Source organism: Symsagittifera roscoffensis, chromosome 3, assembly GCF_963678635.1.
Source record: "Symsagittifera roscoffensis chromosome 3, txSymRosc1.1, whole genome shotgun sequence".
Classification (NCBI taxonomy): Eukaryota; Metazoa; Xenacoelomorpha; order Acoela; family Convolutidae; genus Symsagittifera; species Symsagittifera roscoffensis.
The window spans coordinates 59,762,658-59,781,927 of record NC_087064.1 but is presented as its reverse complement, the minus strand read 5'-3'; the positions used below and the strand labels follow the sequence as shown (position 1 = coordinate 59,781,927).

The following is a 19,270-nucleotide window of genomic DNA, read 5'->3' as shown; positions in this document are numbered from 1 at the left end:
TCTGAGAAACTGTCCGATTTAGAGTTTATCTGAAACACCTGGTACATAATGCTATAATATATAAATTCATCGTCTTAGGGACTTCATTTATTTTGTTTCTAAGCAGCGGCGAAGCGGAGCTTAACACCACTTGCGAGACAACAAACATAAAAACTACAAGTGAAAATCAAAAATATTTAAAAAATTAAAAAATCAGGTCAACTAACATTTAATTTTTTGTATGTCTCATAAAAAAATCACTCTAGGCAAACAAGTCAGACAATTGAATATAAGTTTAGCAACCCAACATAATTCAAGTCCCTCCCTGAAACTGGAATGAACAACCCATGCACTTGCAACTGCAAAAAAGTTGCTTATAGCACAAGCAAAATCCGTGATGTGGCAATTTAGCTGACAAAATTTGAGCAGAAAAACGAAATTCCGACCATTCAATTTATATCGAAAAAAATTTCAATCGCAAAAAAATGAGGTCCAGCCGGGACTCGGCCCCAGACCTGGAAATAGGAAAGGCGTGAACAGAAGGGCCGTGCACGGAAGAAGTGGAAGAAGGAAGAAGTGAATAAAGCGGCATGCTTACTGATTCAACTGCTTTTGTTAAACTAGTTAACTAGTTTTTAACCCGAAAAAAAAGACTATATTCCGATATGATAACGCTTGCTTATCGCAAGCGTAATAAGTATCAGAGTCGAATCAAGGATTTTATTGGAGGAATGGGGAATGGGTGTGGGGGTAGAGGGAGGGGCATATATATTTTTTTAAAAATGAAAGTGGATCCTTATACTTAGCCAAAAACGTATTTTAGGAAAAAGCCAGGTTCATCTTTGTAATCTTGTTCAAATTCATGTTCAAAAACATGTTGTTCACATTTATCACTATCATTTATGAAATTAAGTTAAATAAAAATAACCTACATGAAATTTTGAATGTTGCGTATGTGGCCAAAAGTTATTTTGTAATTTAGAACTTTCCAAGCGTAGTTTTTAACGGTAAACCCTGAATTGAGAAGCAAAATGGGGGGGGGGGGGATCGGAGCTCCTGTCCCGATGGTACTCAAACGCAACCTTAAAATTAATAAATTGGTTTGTTTGAATCAAGCTTACTTACCTTTAATATCATCTCCTAATCACTCTGATTGATGATATAAAAGCCAAGTTAGCAGCGCATGATAATCGCGCGGTTTTTCCTTACATCCCAGGAGAATTTAAAATGGGGATAATTCTCTGACGTCAGAATAAAACAGAAAGTGTTCACGTTTATTTTTACTAACTGATAACTGAAGTAAACAATTGGTAGGAAAAGAAGTTGACTGATTACTTAGGAATTAGTCAAAAGAAATCATTGTTGTTTCGAAAAATTGGAAATTATTTATTCAACAAAGATTTTTGATAGAACATATATTTCTCAAACCGTCTAAACTCGTCAAAATTCCTCGTTCATCTTATTTAAGTAATCAAAATGATAATGCTGCATTGATCTTTTGAAAATATGATGGGATAGTTAAAATACCAAACAGTTTCTGAGAACGCAATTTTTTTCAAGCTAAAATTGTGAATAGAGTGAAGTCTAATTCATTTAACTCCACCCACCGAATCGATAGAAAAGAACAAAAATTATCAGACTAAAATGTTAAAGGAGGAGCTTATTTCAGTCAACTATGGCACAAAAGTCAAGTATATCTTATTGGATATACAGCACAAAAATTAGTCGATTCAGTTAGATTTTTGTAAAACCAAGATTCGGGGTGGAATCAATCAGACAGTCTAAAAATTTTCGACAGCTATCACGAGCCGCTTACCAAATTCTTTATTAGTTAAATAAATAGAGGCTCCGTATTAAGAAAAATGGTACCAGTTAATGGCCTGAAAACCACAGATTTCTAAGGAAAAATATGGGATAAATAAGAAAGTGGTAATAATAAGAAAGTTTATCGAGTTCTTCAACAAACTGTAATCAACTTGTCGCCGTTGAACCGAAATGATCTGGTATGGAAAGCTTGGCTTGCGGTGTTTCCCAGGGCTCTGTATTAGGAGCGCTTCAATTTCTGATTTACGTTATTAATTTCCTTTTGCTAGTCAAGTATAAAAGTGACATTATACGACGTTACGACGTTAAGCTATCCAAAAAAAGGCAGAACAATCAAGATTAAAAGATATAAAAAGGTGAGCACTTGGATCGATTGCAGTGGTGGGAACTCAGCCTTAAGAAATAATCTTGATGAGTTTAAGTTCAAAAAATCAAAGATAATCTGTTTTCAATAGTCATTTTCCTTCAAGCAATCAGATTGAATAAAAATTTCCGATTGAAACTTGATTGCAACGGGAGACTTACTTTTTCGTGTGTCTTTGTGTTTTTTAGGAGTTTTTTCAGATAATTTTATAAGATCAAGAAACTCCTTTAGCGCATTACTGATTTGTCCCTACAGTTGACAGGAAATGGAAAAAATTTCTGAAAATTGTACCAAAAAAACTTTGATTAAAAACCAATAAAATGTTTCGGTGTATGGCTGTCAGACAATTGACTATCGCGATATTTGTAAAAACTAAAAACTTTCAAATTTTTGTGAGCAATTGAAAACTGCTTCTTTGAGCATTAGTGGCTCCAGTTTAAGAAATGGGTCCTAAAACCTGTCAAAAAAATACAGAAAAAATAACCAATTCTATTGGGAACCGTTAATTCTTTGTTAACCGAAAATTATATGTTACGAAAACTTTTTTGGCTGTAGGAGTAAAATAATCAATTGAAATTTTTGAGGCTGTTTTTGGGTTTACTTTTTTCCTTTAATTGTTTGTTTTTTGCTCAAAAAATGACTAAATAGTTCAAAATTAACTCCAAGTAAATTCTAAGTTGTTTGTTTTGTACAAACCGACTCAAATTTTAGAAACTGTTCTGTTGCTGTTTTAAAATTTTAAACCAGTAAAATAAACGTATTTCAGTGAGTAATTAGTTGAAATAGAAAAATGACTGTTAAAAGTTTTTCGAATATCGAGATTAGACTTTTTGCGAAAAATTGAGGTCTGATATTGTCAAAGTATTTGATGAAAACGTGTTAAGACACAATAACATCGTGATCAATAAAAACTACGATAATTCATGCGGCCGTATGAACTAGTTGACGCAATTGAAGTCAGCTACTTTAATTTAAACAAAAGTGTAAAAACAGAAAACGCTGAATGTTTTTTAAAAGTAGACCATTTTTTAACGCTTTAAATGAAACATATTTTTAAAATATGTGTACGTGCTGTGAAACTAGTAAGAATAACAGAACAGCTCATTTTTTCGTTAAAAATATTTGCTATCAACCATTTCCACAAAAAATTACTTTCTTTGCGCCTAGTTTTACGGGGTGGATCTAGGGTTTTCACGAGAAAAGGGAACTAGTATAGATTTTCAAAAATAAAATGTCAAAATTTTTAATATTTTGACCGAATATTATTTTGAACTCTCCTGAAACAAATAAGTACACATTAAGACAAAATCTTGTGCAACTAGAACTTTAATGGGTCACAATTGAAAAGTCTAAAAAAACTGAGCTTTTTTGTCTCGCTTTAAGTTTTTAAATAAATTTCTGTGAGTGATTATTTCTCAAATTTCTCAACGCAAAACTAGTTGTTTGAAACAAAACATGTCATTACTTATTCAATTTCCCGAGGAATTTTTTTTCCATTACGAGGCCAAACTGTGCACTGGATAGGAGCATAATTTGGTGTCTGCATGTCTCTGGAATCCAGAGGCAACTCTTTAAACGCGTTAAAACTTTGTCGGAAAAATCAAAAAGAATGAAAAAACAAAAAATCAAAGGTACCGTCCTCAATGCGGAGTCCGCTTACACTTCGCAAAATACACAGTTTGGCCTCATAATGCAACTGCTTCAAACTTTGAAGAAAGTGACGGAATAAACTTTTGTTCGTACTTCTACTTCAAATTTACTGATAGAAACTTTATTTGCCATTGGAAAAATTATAACGTTATGAGCTTTAGTTTAACAAAAAAATTCTCGTGCAATTATTTCTGATGAAACTATAGAGGCTTGAAAGTTTCAAAAATGGAATAATTAGAGCAAAGGAAATTTTGAATAATTTATTGGTGTGTAGCAATTGCGGCGAATTAATTCAGCTCAAAATACAATGCATATTGAATTGAAGCTTGCAAATGGTTCAAACAACGGATGAAAGGATGCCAAATGCTTCGCTTTGTACTGAGAGTTAGATGTGAGGATATGAATTAAAATTTCAAAAAGTTTACCGTGGTTTTTGATTTCAAAAAATTTGTCAATAATTTTTGGCTAACTCGAAACGATTTTCTTAACGGACAAAAAAACCTTCAAAGTCTCACGTAGATACTAACAATTTTCTGGATCAAATGCACAAACTTTTTTGGCTCATCAAGCGTTATTAATTAAAAATTTGAAAGAAATGAGCGATAAAATGAGTCAAATCAGGTTTTTTTAAGGCCAGTGATTCGGTGAGATTTTTTGCACAATTGCGCCCCAAAAATTAGGCAAGCCCTAAACAAAAAATAAAAAACCATTTTTGCCATTTTTTGATTTAGAGAGAAATTTTAAAAATTTTGTACTTAAAAGTATTTTACAATACAAAAAATGCAAACGATTTTTTTTTCACATAAAAATCAACAAAATCTACAAACCCGATAAACAAAAACAACAATCAATATGAAAAAATTATGTACACAAACAAAAACTTTTAAAACAATTTTTGCGGTGATGAGAAGCTATTGTTCTGCTTGCAGAGGAACATGCTACACGTATATATTTGATGATTTGGATGCTTTTTTGAAAAATCCGCTAGTGATTTCGGTAAACTGTTTCATATTTCCACATTTGGGACCCAGGTTATTCTGTAAAAAATCTGGTAAAACTTTTAAAAACTGTTTCCGCAATTGAACAATTCAACAAACCCTCATAATGAATTACTGCTTTGATCTAAACAGTCAGGTGGACTGAAATTCAAGTTGATGTAACTATGACTTTTTTCTACAACTTTGAGATCGAAAGAAGTTCAATAATTATTTTTTCTTAATTTTTGTAGAGTTTTCCTAAAAGGTCATTTAACTCCATTATTTGATTGATTAGAAGCAATTACTCAAAGAATTATTACCTAATGTCAAATAATCTTATTAGAATCCAGGTCTTTTTTTCAATGTTCAAGGGAAAGGATAAAATTGCGTTCAGTGTGGTTAGTAGTATAGATATACGACACTGGGATCGGGGGGGGGGGGGGTGATCCCTACAGGGATCATTGGGTATAGATTATACCTAATGATCCCTATGTAAATATTTATACCTAATGATCCCTATGTATAATTTTCATAGCAAATGATCCCTATGTAAAATATTTATACCTAATGATCCCTATGTAAAATATTTATACCTAATGATCCCTATGTATAATTTTCATAGCAAATGATCCCTAGGTAAAATATTTATACCTAATGATCCCTATGTAAAATATTTATACCTAATGATCCCTATGTAAAATATTTATACCTAATGATCCCTATGTAAAATATTTATACCTAATGATCCCTATGTAAAATATTTATACCTAATGATCCCTATGTAAAATATTTATACCTAATGATCCCTATGTAAAATATTTATACCTTTTGTGGCTCATCAAGCGTTATTAATTAAAAATTTGAAAGAAATGAGCGATAAAATGAGTCAAATCAGGTTTTTTTAAGGCCAGTGATTCGGTGAGATTTTTTGCACAATTGCGCCCCAAAAATTAGGCAAGCCCTAAACAAAAAATAAAAAACCATTTTTGCCATTTTTTGATTTAGAGAGAAATTTTAAAAATTTTGTACTTAAAAGTATTTTACAATACAAAAAATGCAAACGATTTTTTTTTCACATAAAAATCAACAAAATCTACAAACCCGATAAACAAAAACAACAATCAATATGAAAAAATTATGTACACAAACAAAAACTTTTAAAACAATTTTTGCGGTGATGAGAAGCTATTGTTCTGCTTGCAGAGGAACATGCTACACGTATATATTTGATGATTTGGATGCTTTTTTGAAAAATCCGCTAGTGATTTTGGTAAACTGTTTCATATTTCCACATTTGGGACCCAGGTTATTCTGTAAAAAATCTGGTAAAATTTTTAAAAACTGTTTCCGCAATTGAACAATCCAACAAACCCTCATAATGAATTACTGCTTTGATCTAAACAGTCAGGTGGACTGAAATTCAAGTTGATGTAACTATGACTTTTTTCTACAACTTTGAGATCGAAAGAAGTTCAATAATTATTTTTTCTTAATTTTTGTAGAGTTTTCCTAAAAGGTCATTTAACTCCATTATTTGATTGATTAGAAGCAATTACTCAAAGAATTATTACCTAATGTCAAATAATCTTATTAGAATCCAGGTCTTATTTTCAATGTTCAAGGGAAAGGATAAAATTGCGTTCAGTGTGGTTAGTAGTATAGATATACGACACTGGGATCGGAGGGGGGGGGGGGGTGGAGTGATCCCTACAGGGATCATTGGGTATAGATTATACCTAATGATCCCTATGTAAATATTTATACCTAATGATCCCTATGTATAATTTTCATAGCAAATGATCCCTATGTAAAATATTTATACCTAATGATCCCTATGTAAAATATTTATACCTAATGATCCCTATGTATAATTTTCATAGCAAATGATCCCTAGGTAAAATATTTATACCTAATGATCCCTATGTAAAATATTTATACCTAATGATCCCTATGTAAAATATTTATACCTAATGATTTGGCTCATCAAGCGTTATTAATTAAAAATTTGAAAGAAATGAGCGATAAAATGAGTCAAATCAGGTTTTTTTAAGGCCAGTGATTCGGTGAGATTTTTTGCACAATTGCGCCCCAAAAATTAGGCAAGCCCTAAACAAAAAATAAAAAACCATTTTTTTTCCATTTTTTGATTTAGAGAGAAATTTTAAAAATTTTGTACTTAAAAGTATTTTACAATACAAAAAATGCAAACGATTTTTTTTTCACATAAAAATCAACAAAATCTACAAACCCGATAAACAAAAACAACAATCAATATGAAAAAATTATGTACACAAACAAAAACTTTTAAAACAATTTTTGCGGTGATGAGAAGCTATTGTTCTGCTTGCAGAGGAACATGCTACACGTATATATTTGATGATTTGGATGCTTTTTTGAAAAATCCGCTAGTGATTTTGGTAAACTGTTTCATATTTCCACATTTGGGACCCAGGTTATTCTGTAAAAAATCTGGTAAAATTTTTAAAAACTGTTTCCGCAATTGAACAATCCAACAAACCCTCATAATGAATTACTGCTTTGATCTAAACAGTCAGGTGGACTGAAATTCAAGTTGATGTAACTATGACTTTTTTCTACAACTTTGAGATCGAAAGAAGTTCAATAATTATTTTTTCTTAATTTTTGTAGAGTTTTCCTAAAAGGTCATTTAACTCCATTATTTGATTGATTAGAAGCAATTACTCAAAGAATTATTACCTAATGTCAAATAATCTTATTAGAATCCAGGTCTTATTTTCAATGTTTAAGGGAAAGGATAAAATTGCGTTCAGTGTGGTTAGTAGTATAGATATACGACACTGGGATCGGGGGGGGGGTGGAGTGATCCCTACAGGGATCATTGGGTATAGATTATACCTAATGATCCCTATGTAAATATTTATACCTAATGATCCCTATGTATAATTTTCATAGCAAATGATCCCTATGTAAAATATTTATACCTAATGATCCCTATGTAAAATATTTATACCTAATGATCCCTATGTATAATTTTCATAGCAAATGATCCCTATGTTAAATATTTATACCTAATGATCCCTATGTAAAATATTTATACCTAATGATCCCTATGTAAAATATTTGTACCTAATGATCCCTATGTAAAATATTTATACCTAATGATCCCTATGTAAAATATTTATACCTAATGATCCCTATGTAAAATATTTATACCTAATGATCCCTATGTAAAATATTTATACCTAATGATCCCTATGAATAATTTTTATACCTAATGATCCCAATGTATAATTTTTATACTTAATGATCCCTATGTAAAACTTCGGTCAAATATTGAGTATTCCCACTGAACGTTGTGGAAACGGGAATGGAATTAAGTTTTGGTCGGTGCATGTTTTCCCTTCTAAAGTTTGGGGGTATTGGCTTGTTTACATGTAAAAGGACATTATATACCTATTATATGTAATAGGAAAGCACCAGATTTTGGCAGCGTAGCTTAACTGTTGGCTGCGGTGAACGATTTCCTTCAAAAATGCATGTTTTATTGCTGAATCTCAAAGAAAGGAAAATTCGTCAATTGCGGCGGCCGCCACCTCTATTTAGGCAAAAGCTAATGATCAATTTGACCGAAATAAGAATGAAAATTTTCTTTAAGCTAAATGAAAGTAAAAAACAAAGTAAAATTATGCAACACTGAAAACTCTAAAATAATGAAATTGGCTGGAAAATTTCGACATTTCCATTTTCCGTGTCTACAGGAGTCTGAAAAATAAACGTCTGAAATCTATGACAAAAGCTTTGATTTTATAGAAAGGTTGAAAGAGCTAATAAGTTGAAGTGGGTTAAGATCTTGAAAAAACGAGAACACTGATGAAAGCCAAAAGTGCCCAGAAATATTGTCAAAACTTGTACCTAACTTGTTACTATAAAATTGAAGTGGAACAAAATTTCTTGGGGTCCGAGTAGAGGAAAACGCATGGCGCTCGACTCTCAGCCGAAAGGCGGCGTTTCGAAACCCGTCCGGAAATATTACTGAAAGGAGGCAACAGTTGCTGGTATGGTGATATCCCGCCATAGATCGATTTTGTATTTTTTCTATAGTAATCTAACTTCTCGGATTACTGATATTCAGTTAAAATTTGGGTAAAAATATCAATTACTAAAAAATGTAGTGTTTAAAATGAAATTGAAAAGTGTACAAAACAGCCATATTAAATTTTTAGTTAATGGGTAAGCATGTGAGTTAGGAAACGTTTCAAAACATGATCCTTTATGTAAGCAAAATCAGAAGCATCATCATTAAAGTTTTTATCATAAATCAAATGTGCAATATAAATGCAAAAAGAACCGCACATGGTAGAGTTTGAGTCTTGCATGGGAAAGTTTGTCATCAATTCAGTCACCTGATGAAAATTCTCGTTCAATCGTTTATACAGATTTTGTACTGCCAAAGAGGAAGACCGAGAGGATCAGCAAAATATAAAACATTTCTTCTGTTGCAAATTACAATCCAATATGTCCCCGGAGAATCTGATTTTGAAGTGTTCACAATCATAAAGATATTGTTTGGGATGTGAGGTGGAAAATTGTCCGCTGCAAATACTCCAAGAAACTGATATTTCAGATGTTTACAGTTCTGAATGAGATCCTGCAACTGAATTTCATCCATTTTTAGACGGTCGAAATTGGAAGGACGTTCTTTGTAACTTTGCGGTCGGAGGTAATAAATACATTGGATGAGCGTATACCCCAAACAAAAATTTCAAGGTTTGCTGTCAACGCGTTTGAGAATTGAAGATCGAGTGAAACTGAGCAGTTAGTAAGTTCTGGATGCAAGAAGTCATGAGCTGTTGGTAGTTATCCAGAGTGATTCCCAGCCCGCAGTGCAACAAACCTAGCGCTGATAGTGTGTTGAAGAAGAGACGTTTATGATCTTGTGTACTGATTGGTGTACTTGCTATTGGTAAACCGTTCCGTCTCAAGGTAACTTGCTCCAATCCAAATTTTTGATGATGAAAAGGATTCGTTCGGTTTGTTCCTAGAAATGCATTATTTGTGTTCAATGCTATTATAATTTGTCTCACCGGTTCACGAGCAAAAATGTCTTCCTGTTGCCAGCTGCGCTGACCAGCTGTTGCAAGAAATGTTTTTGTAATTTCTTCTTGATATGGGTAGTTCGCAGGAGTTTTGAGCAAAGTTGATTCAATGGCAGAGAGCACATGGTCGGTCACAGTCATTTTTTTAACATATAGGTTCGCTTCGAGTATTTGCAGCTTGTAATGCTTGGCAGCATCTTCAGAAATAATGAGAAAGTCTTCATGAGAACGTCTGTAGGAAAGTCTGAGGGTAACAACGCTCAACAAATGCTTGTCACATGTGAAAAAATCAACTCCAGCGGGTCCATAGAACCAAATTTCCCTCGATTCACGAACCAGTTCTCGTTGAGATGTGAAATCAGCTGCATCTATTGCAGCGGGATTGTTTTCAAAACGATATCCCTGACACTTAAGCCATGAATCCTTGGCTCCTTTGCTGTTAGAAAATTCTGTTCCAATAAAGCTTTTATGCGCAAAATTACTATTGGCATTTGAGATTTTGAGTCCATTAGCAGAGAGGGTACAGTCAGAGAAAAGGGAATACAGGGAGTTGTTTACGAGGAACGGTGAATCAGACACAGTAGGATCAGTGTTGTCGTATCGCAGATCAGCTCCATTTGATTGCGTTACTTTGCATCGTATTTCCAAATAAATTTTTTGCAGGTCAACAAAATTATTACGGTCACCGGTGATTTCAAATTCAAGCATTGGTCCATTGGGTGAATAGACAGGTCCAATTTTTTGATCAAAAGCGTTTTCAAAAGTAATCAAAAGAGGTTGTTTTTCAAACAAATCCAGAGAGCTATGTGTAGCTTCATTGGGTAACAAATTAGCGATCATTTTTGATGTTTGAGAAAAAATCTGCTCGACTTCTCACTGGTCTGGTTTTTCTTCGAATGGTTGTTTTTCTTTTTCGAGCCCCTACTGGCCTTCTTCTTCGTAATCCATTCATTGGTGTCTTTCGCCGACGACGTCTACCACCACCGAGTTGTTTTCTTGCAGTTTTTGTGACAGTGTTTTTCAATGCTTGTTTAGGAGACTTCTTTTTCATAGCGACATCAATTAGTTCTGGCGCTGCACTCATCAAAAGTTCTCTGCCCAGTTTTTTCGCAGCCGGTAGAATAACCCGTCGTGCAAACGGTATAGCAACACGACCAATACCAGCAGCCAAAGCGCCAAATCCACTGCCGCGTTGTCGGTAGTGTCCAGAGAAATGAGGAAGTGAAGCTTGCTTTGCATAATATTGTTCCATTGGTTTTCAATCAAAGCGCTTGAATTTTAGAGTCAACACAACTTTACCAGTTCCTGCAAAGGGCACTAGTCTTCCAGTTTCTGTGCGCAACTGTACCGATATTGATTGTACAGATGAAGTGAATAATTTTTTGTAGTCTAAATTAGTGAAGTTTTTTCGATGATTCGGTTCAATGGTGCAGGCACTACCGTTTTTGATCCGTCTATTTGAATCAATGACGCGTAACAATGGGGCCTTTGCATCACCAACAGTTTGGTATTGAATAATGTCAATATAGACAAAAATTAGACTTGTCCCACTTGATAAGTCATATGGGAAATGAGATTCGTACAGTTCGTTTCCCTCATAAGATGCATCGAAGGAGGGTATCATTTTGTAACCAATGTGATATTCACCGTTCTCATCAAGCTTTGCATTGTAGCCTAACAGACTGGGTATTTGGGGACTTGGGAATGAGATTCCTTCATTTGCGTTCATCCAAATGCTCATGCTATTCGTGATTTCTTGAGGACTCGCATCAAAATGAATTTTGTCTTTGAGTTTTGTTTTTTATCTCATTAATCAATTGTTCTATAAAAGTGTACTCTCCTGATTTGATAAAAACTTTTTCGCCATAGTAGGGTCTGGAAATTGTATTCCGATTGCCAGCGTTGGATTTACTGGCTACTACTTCGGATGCTCTGAAGTACGTAATTTCCTCATCAGTAACATTGTTTAATTTTGTGGGGAAAATTATTTCTGAGAGAGCAACTCTCCAATCTCCGTCTAAAGCTATTTCTTCTTTACAAAAATTTCTAAAACTGGCCAAAGTGTTGTCTGGGAAATAATCCATTGATGCTGTTGAAATCAAATGTACAGTAAACTCATCACTGCCCATTTTCGTTATAATCAGCTTTGTTTCCAATTAAACTAAGTTCTTTTTCATAAAATTTTCCGCTGATTTCTTCCTTTTCCGCATCAATGAGACTGTATGTTGGAGGGTTTACTGTAGGAATGGCAACTATTTCAAAAACTTCGTCTGTAAAAATCTGCTTGTAACCTTTTCTAAAAGGCAAGTCAGTCTTCGCTATTCGCACATAGTCACCAACATAAAATTTTGGCTTCTGTACCAACTTCGATGAACTGTTTGCAATTAATGAAACTAAAGCAGGTACATGTTTTCTTGTGACCTTGTTTGGAGCCAATTTTGTTACTCTATTAACGCGTGAGTTAATCGTTTGAACAAAACTTTGTAATTTTTCAATATAACTGTAAGTCCATTCAAACTCCAAGTATTTGTAGATAATACTTTTCAGCGATCGAATGTTTCTTTCGGCAAACGCTGATTTTTTTTCACTGTGAGTATTGTATTTGATGATTTCTCGTTTAGTACATAACTTTTCGAACTCTCCTTTAAACTCGGTGCCTTTGTCAACCCAAACTTTTTTTGGTTGTTTTGTTTTGATCATTTTTTTGAAAGCTTCGGTTGTTTCTTTAGCATATTTGGTCTTCAGGGGTTCCACTCGTAAGTAGCGAGAGAAACAATCGACAGCAACTAATAAATATCGTACCCCTCGGTTATATTTAGCCAATTTATCAACATAAGCCAAGTCAAGAGTCCAAATTTCGTTGATATCGTTAACAATCACTTTTAGCCGAGGATATGTTTTACGAAACAATCCATACTTTGTATGCGATGATTGAGATCTCAGAAAATTTTTAACTTTTTTTGGTGAGAGTTGACTAGCATTTGTTAAATTTTTAACGCTACCAAATGCAGCTGGACCTTTCGTGTAGAGTAATTTGAGTTTCTTTTCTTCACTGATAGTAGGATTTCCATTCTTTTGTTGACGTCGTCGCAAACTATTCTTTACTGCTTTCATAGTTTTTATCATCGTCGTCATCGTCGTCGTTGGTGTTGGGGAAAAATTCTTTTTTCTGGGTTTTTCTTTTGTCGGATTTCTTGGTTTTGGGTTTGAAAGTTGTCGATCGAGTCTTCGAAGAGGAGGGTTTCGATCTCTTCGAGTCCTCAGTTGTCGGGTTGTCGGAGACGAAGGAGGAAGAAGTTGAGGGCTTAGCTGCTTCGCTCTTAAGCGAGCGGAGAATCTGTTTGGCATAAGTGTTAGACACTAAGCTAGGATCAAGATTCAGTTCTTTCAAAATTTGAGGATAAAAAACACCCTCAAGTTTTTTTGTGTTTTGCTGTTTATCGTACAAAAAGGATTCAATTTTAACGAGTGTTGGTTTTCCTTGAATTAGAACATATCCGTCAACGTCTAATGTCAAGGATTCAACTTTGAACAACTGATTCAGCACTATATTTGCCCTTTCCAATTTATTAGCTTCCAATAGCTCTTGAATGGATTCCATAACCTTTCGAAACACTTCAGCGGTTTTTCCATAACTTTTTTCATCCTTTTTTTCTAATCTCTTTGAACTTGTCTGCTGCTGAGAATTGTATGATTCAATATTTTCTTCTGTTTCATCATCACCATCACCACTGAAATTAGTAAGTGCAGATAAATTTCTTTTTCGAAGATTTGTACTACATTACTAGGGGATAAAGGAATAGGAGATGTTGGGTTTAATGGTGGTGGAGAGTCACGGCTGATATTTCGTTCTCGAAATCGTTGTATGTAATTGAGTTGAGATGATTTGTCGTTAGTTAATGGATTATGAAGGATTTGAGATTGTGGTGCAGTTTTTTCATCTGGAGCATATGTTTTTCGAGGAATGAGGATGAATTCTTCAGCATACATGCTTAAGGTTTTAGTTTTTCAGGTAAATGTAACACGATTCTCTGATTGATTTAACCAGTGAAATATTGTTTGCCAAAACTTTTCGTTTTTCTCGGATACTAAACTTAGGGTCAACAATTTTTCCAAATGGTATTTTCTTACTCTCGATGAAACTCTTGTTAGCTGGAACATGTCCCACAAAAACATTTACAAATTAATCGCAAAGAAATTTAATAAAATTTGAATCAGCTCCTGTCAAAATTGATCTACAATGGCGACTATTGAGCATTTGCTTCAATATACATAATTCTTTCTCTTTCATTTTCAAGAGATGTGATAACTGCTTTTGAGGATGGTAAATAGAAAATGGTTGGTGATGGTGGAACTATGTTTGACGAATAACGAAGACATTCTGAAGTTTTGGGATCCAAGTCTATCAACAGATGACCGAAATCTTCTTTCGTTGCTAACTGATACGCATGACGGAGGAATTTTGCATTATTCAACTGTCTGCCTAAATAATCAATTTGTTGAATGTCTCGTGGTGATTTGAACAAAATTAAGTGAGTTGTATTCAAATCTATTGTACGTGATTGCTTACTTTGCTGAAATAAATTGTGCTTGACATAAATAACATGAAAATTTTTATGTCGAACTGCTGTAGCTAATTTAACAAAATCTTTTTCATTAAAAATTTCTTCACAGGTATCATCAAAGACAATCATACAATCCCGCAAGTTATTAACAATTTCAAAGCTGGACAATTTTATAAATTCAATATCAAATTTGTTGTGAGAAACAAAGGAACGGTATTTGGGTTGATCGTGAAGATAAAAATAAAATATCTTGTTATACGATGGATAGAATGTACCTTTGAGAAGCATTTGAAAAATTAAATCAGTTTTGCCAGATCCCGAGGGACCTGAAACGGACATAAACAGACGATCTTTTGTTGAAATGATCTTATTCATTATTATAACTTGGGATTGGGTAACATGTAAACAACTGTACTGGATAGTATTGAAAGCCAAATGGCAGTCTCATCACAACTAAGGTTGTAAAAAGACAGTTTTGAAATCGATAAAGAGAGCAAAATGAAAATGAAACAGACTTGTGTGAAAAAGACAACTTCTGCAGACGGAAGAGAAACAGAATTACAAAATTTCCAAGATCTGTTTTCGTGAGATAAAGACTGTTCGGCACCACCAATGTCTACAAAGTCGCAATCATTGTTCTCGACAGTGGTGGTTTCTTCAATTTCCATGTTTACTGGAAAACTTTTTTTGCTTATTTGTATCAAGGTTGATAGTTACAACTGCATACCAATCGCCTTTTTTTCTCTCTGATCTATTGCCGTTTGTTTTGTATTTTATTAAATATCTTGCTATGTTTTTGTCTGTCAGAAGTATCCGAACAATTTTTTCTACGTTTCCGGTACTGATTTCGTCTAATAATTCTTTTGGTAAATTCTCACCTGTTAAACTCACATTTTGTGTGTTTTCTTTTGGCAAAAATATTTTTTTGAAATTTTGAATTTTCAAACACGACATGTTAGCAACTAGTAATCACACAAGATCAAAAGAAAATGAAAACAATCAATAAGTATATTTATTATGATTCACAAAACTTGGCATATATATGTGATTCGTCATTTCGGTTCAACGGGCAAATCAACTCCTCGTTCAATGAAGAAAAACCCATATTTTGTGAATTTGTCATGGTTACAATTAGATTTGAACTTTACAACAAAATGAGCAGCAACTCTGATAGTGGCTTGAACTAAATGTATTTCCTCAACGTTATCAGTTTTGACTAATTCTTTCAGTTCAGCTGGAAGCTGATGGTCATGCAAATGGATTTGTCTTCTCTCTCCCAGCTGAGGTTGGAGCCCTTCCAGGTTGAGATTGAACAACGGAATTGACTGGCGAAGTTACTGGAGTCTGGACATTGTACAGGTGAAAGTAGTCAAGAACTGTAAAAAATTTCCGTAAATTATCGATTTCGATATTGTTCAGTGTAATTTGTTCGAGTTTTTGCAGGAGAGGTTTTCCTCGACAATCTAATATGCCTGTCCGCGTAAGAGTAACTTTAATTCTTGGTGTTAAACTGTTTTCAGGACTCTGATTAGTCATTGAAGCGTAAACCACCAAATTTGGAGATAAGGTTGTTTGCATCATTGGACAGTTCATTTTGTAACCAATCGAAAAAAACTTTAGATTTTCTACGGGTAAAATGCTTTAATAATTGATGCGAGGGAAGTAAATGGGAATGTCGTTTGCAAATATGTTTTTCTTGAACCAATAACTGTTCAATCTTTGGGCAGCCAATATCTTCCAAATTGGTCACGGGTAATTTCAAGTATTCAGCTAATAAAACAGATTTTTGTGTACCTTTAGCAAAAAAATGGGAATTTGGGTTCCTCAAACGAATGCTGTCAAAAATTTGATCCAAATATGAGTAAGGGTATTCACCTTCGTCCCAACGGAGCCCGTGTAGGAATTTAGATACCCGATTATAATATTTTTTCTCTTCTTTTGATAAATTGTTGAATTGAACTGGTGGCAGAAAATGAATTGTATCAATTGTATTAGCAGAGCAAACGGAAAGTTCCTTTATGATCAAAGGTTTCTTGCCACATTTAAATCCTTCAATATCTAAAATAATGAGATGGTTGAAAAACAGATTTTTAGTTTTCTTTCTTTGGGTTAACATGACTTTCACTCAACATTCCAACAAACGAAATAACTTTGGTTTGAATGTTTTAAGAAATAAGCAAAACGCAATACCTGTCACGTGACCCAGGTAACAGTTTTTTATTGGACAAGGCAAAACATATGTGTACCCAGGACCGGTATGATTTTTTTCTTGCAAATATCCCGCTGCGTCATGCAATATAGCATGTATTCTAAGAAGTTTGAAATGTTTCAAGTGTTTGTCGAGCGACGAATTGTCTATTCCAATTAAACCACCATATGGTCTGTTTTTCAAAACAAAATCCAAACTAATATCAGCATCCAAATACAAACAAGTGGCTAAAAAATACTGAAATCTGACTGATTTGTCTGGATATTGTGATTTTAAGTCTATAAAAATTTCATGAATGAGTTTTAAATCGAAAGTTGAAATCATGTTTACTGAACTCAATATAATAAAAAAGGAATAATGAAAAGTATCAATTAAAACTTAACTTTCTCTTCAACAATAAATTTCACAAATAGCACATCAGTATCTACATCAAGTATTCCATATCCACTTGTCAAAATATCCATTATTTTACAAAATGCGGCAAAATGGGGTCCATTATTTAAACTTTCAAATCTTTTCAAAGTTTCTGTATTCATCTCATCTGTTTGAACATGTCTGCTTTCTGTATGTTTCTTTGAAACTGAAGTCGAAACTCTTACGGATTTGTTTGACGTCGACGATGCAGCATGCGTAACTGTATTATCAATTCGTTTCTGTCCCCCAACGGCCGGAGATTTCTTGCAAACGTTTTCATTTGGTGAAGTTTGTTTGTTAGATGATGTTGCAGAAAGCAATAAATTGGGTAAACGTTTTTTGATTGCAGTGAAATCTAACAAATCGGGATTGGCTGCAACAGGTTGTGCTGAATAAGTGAGAGCTAGCTTAAGCTTGTCAAATAACTCACCGTTTCCTTTGACATCTTTAGCAGGAGAAACTAAGTATTTGAAGCAAGTGAAAATACAAGGAACACTGAAACATTTTTGGGAAGGAAAAAATTGGTTTAATTGTTCCTCTGAATCTACTTGAATCAATATATGGTAATGAGTTTTTTTTTCCTTCTCGACTGAAAAAGGGCAATATTCAGATTTGAAGTGGCTTCCAAAAGCATAATTTTTAAAAGTAGATAAATTAGGAATTTTTTCAGTGATAACAAATTTGAAATTTGGTTGAAATTTTTTGAAATAATCAGGTAACACAACTTCGAACATAGCTTCTGCCATTTTGTAAAGGAAAATTAATTCGAGTCGTGCTTGAAATCGTTTGTGTTTGAGGAAAGTTGAGATTTCCTGGCTCGTTTACAGTTAGACTGTGGTTTGTCTTTGTTTTCAACAGTATCAGAAATTTCACTTGTTTGCGCTCGGATTGACTTTCCCGACTTTAGTAATTTTGAAAATTCTTCGCTGCTTAAGGAAAATCTTTGTACACATTCAAATTCAGCGCCTTCAGTTGCTTTTTTGAAAACTTTCAGGAATACATAAGTTCCAGTTTGGTCATATGTTTTCAATGTAGCACGCACTAATCTTTTACTGTTTTCCGAAATATCAAAATAGCAATCGCCAAAATCTTTATCTGCATTTGCTGTGGTGCTTGTTTTGGTTTTATTCATTGTAATGAGTAAATTTTCAAAGTAACTTGATTCAAAACTGAATAGAAAGAAATGAATGGTTTCGATTGAATGTATATGTCTGCAAAAGAAAGCGTTGTATCTATTTTATTTTATATACACATGTACTTTATATCGCAAAGATATTGGATTGCAATTTAGTTCAAATGGATAAGTATTTTGTGCATGTACAACTGATAAGAATTTTAATGGGTGTTAAAGGTGCTATTTTTGATACAAGCTATTTGTTTGAATGTAATTTAGATAAACATAGAATACCACGCAAGGTAACTTAAATATTTTACACGCCCTCCCTTATTAAACTGATCAAAAACTACATAGGAGGTCTTGAAATTTCTAATTTTAGAAGAACCAATCCCTATTTTAATCTCTTGAGGCGTTTTCACAATTCATTTCAGTTTCATTTCTCTCCGCGTTACGTTTGTCCTTTTCTTCCAACTTTTCTTCAAAAATGCCTTGTTATATTATTGTCGGATATTCCAATCACGAAAGAACCATTATTTATGAAACCGTTCACGGTAATTTTGTAGCAATAATTAACGAAGAAAAAAGTTTCAATTCTGATGAGTGGACTTGTACTCATCACGTTATGATTCCCAAAATTTTTTTACATTTATTCAGTAAACTTTCCTTAAAAAATTCAAAGAAAGACGAAGAACTGAATATAAAGTATTTGAGTTACCTTACAAACTCTGGTAAATATACGGATCCTGACGAGCCTCTTGCTCTTCAGGTTGATATTTCAACTTTATCAAAACAAGTAAAAAAATTTTTGTATAAATACGATTGTGATGTTACTCCGATGTGTGAAAACCAGTTAGAATACTTTGAAGAAATTGAATTTTTTGATCGTTTATGGGGAATGGAACAGATTGAATCACCATCATTAGTTACCCCGAAAGCTGATCCTTCTCCTACAGTGTCACCATGGCTTGATGAACCAGATTCTTCAACTCCTACGCGCACCCCCGAAGCGACAGTGAGTAATCATATGGAAAATTTGACTCCTTCTCTTGCCTTGCACCAAAGAAAAAACGGAAGCTAACAACACTAGAGAAAG

General features: G+C 33.7%; 1 protein-coding gene across 5 annotated transcripts in view; it reads right to left on the bottom strand.

Moving 5' to 3' along the window:
• Positions 1-19,270, bottom strand: part of LOC134841292 (calcium permeable stress-gated cation channel 1-like) — a 70,148-nt gene that overhangs the window by 24,177 nt on the left and 26,701 nt on the right. The window contains exons 1-2 of one of the 5 annotated variants that reach the window (XM_063857180.1): positions 2,995-3,132; positions 1,105-1,410 (exon numbers count right to left, since the gene is read on the bottom strand). The exons of 2 other annotated variants lie outside the window; for them this stretch is intronic. The gene's annotated coding sequence lies outside the window, so the exon portion shown is untranslated. Of the gene's footprint in view, positions 1-1,104; positions 1,604-1,867; positions 2,416-2,994; positions 3,133-19,270 lie in introns of those variants that run through there. 2 more of the 5 variants (XM_063857181.1, XM_063857186.1) reach the window with 2 other exon arrangements.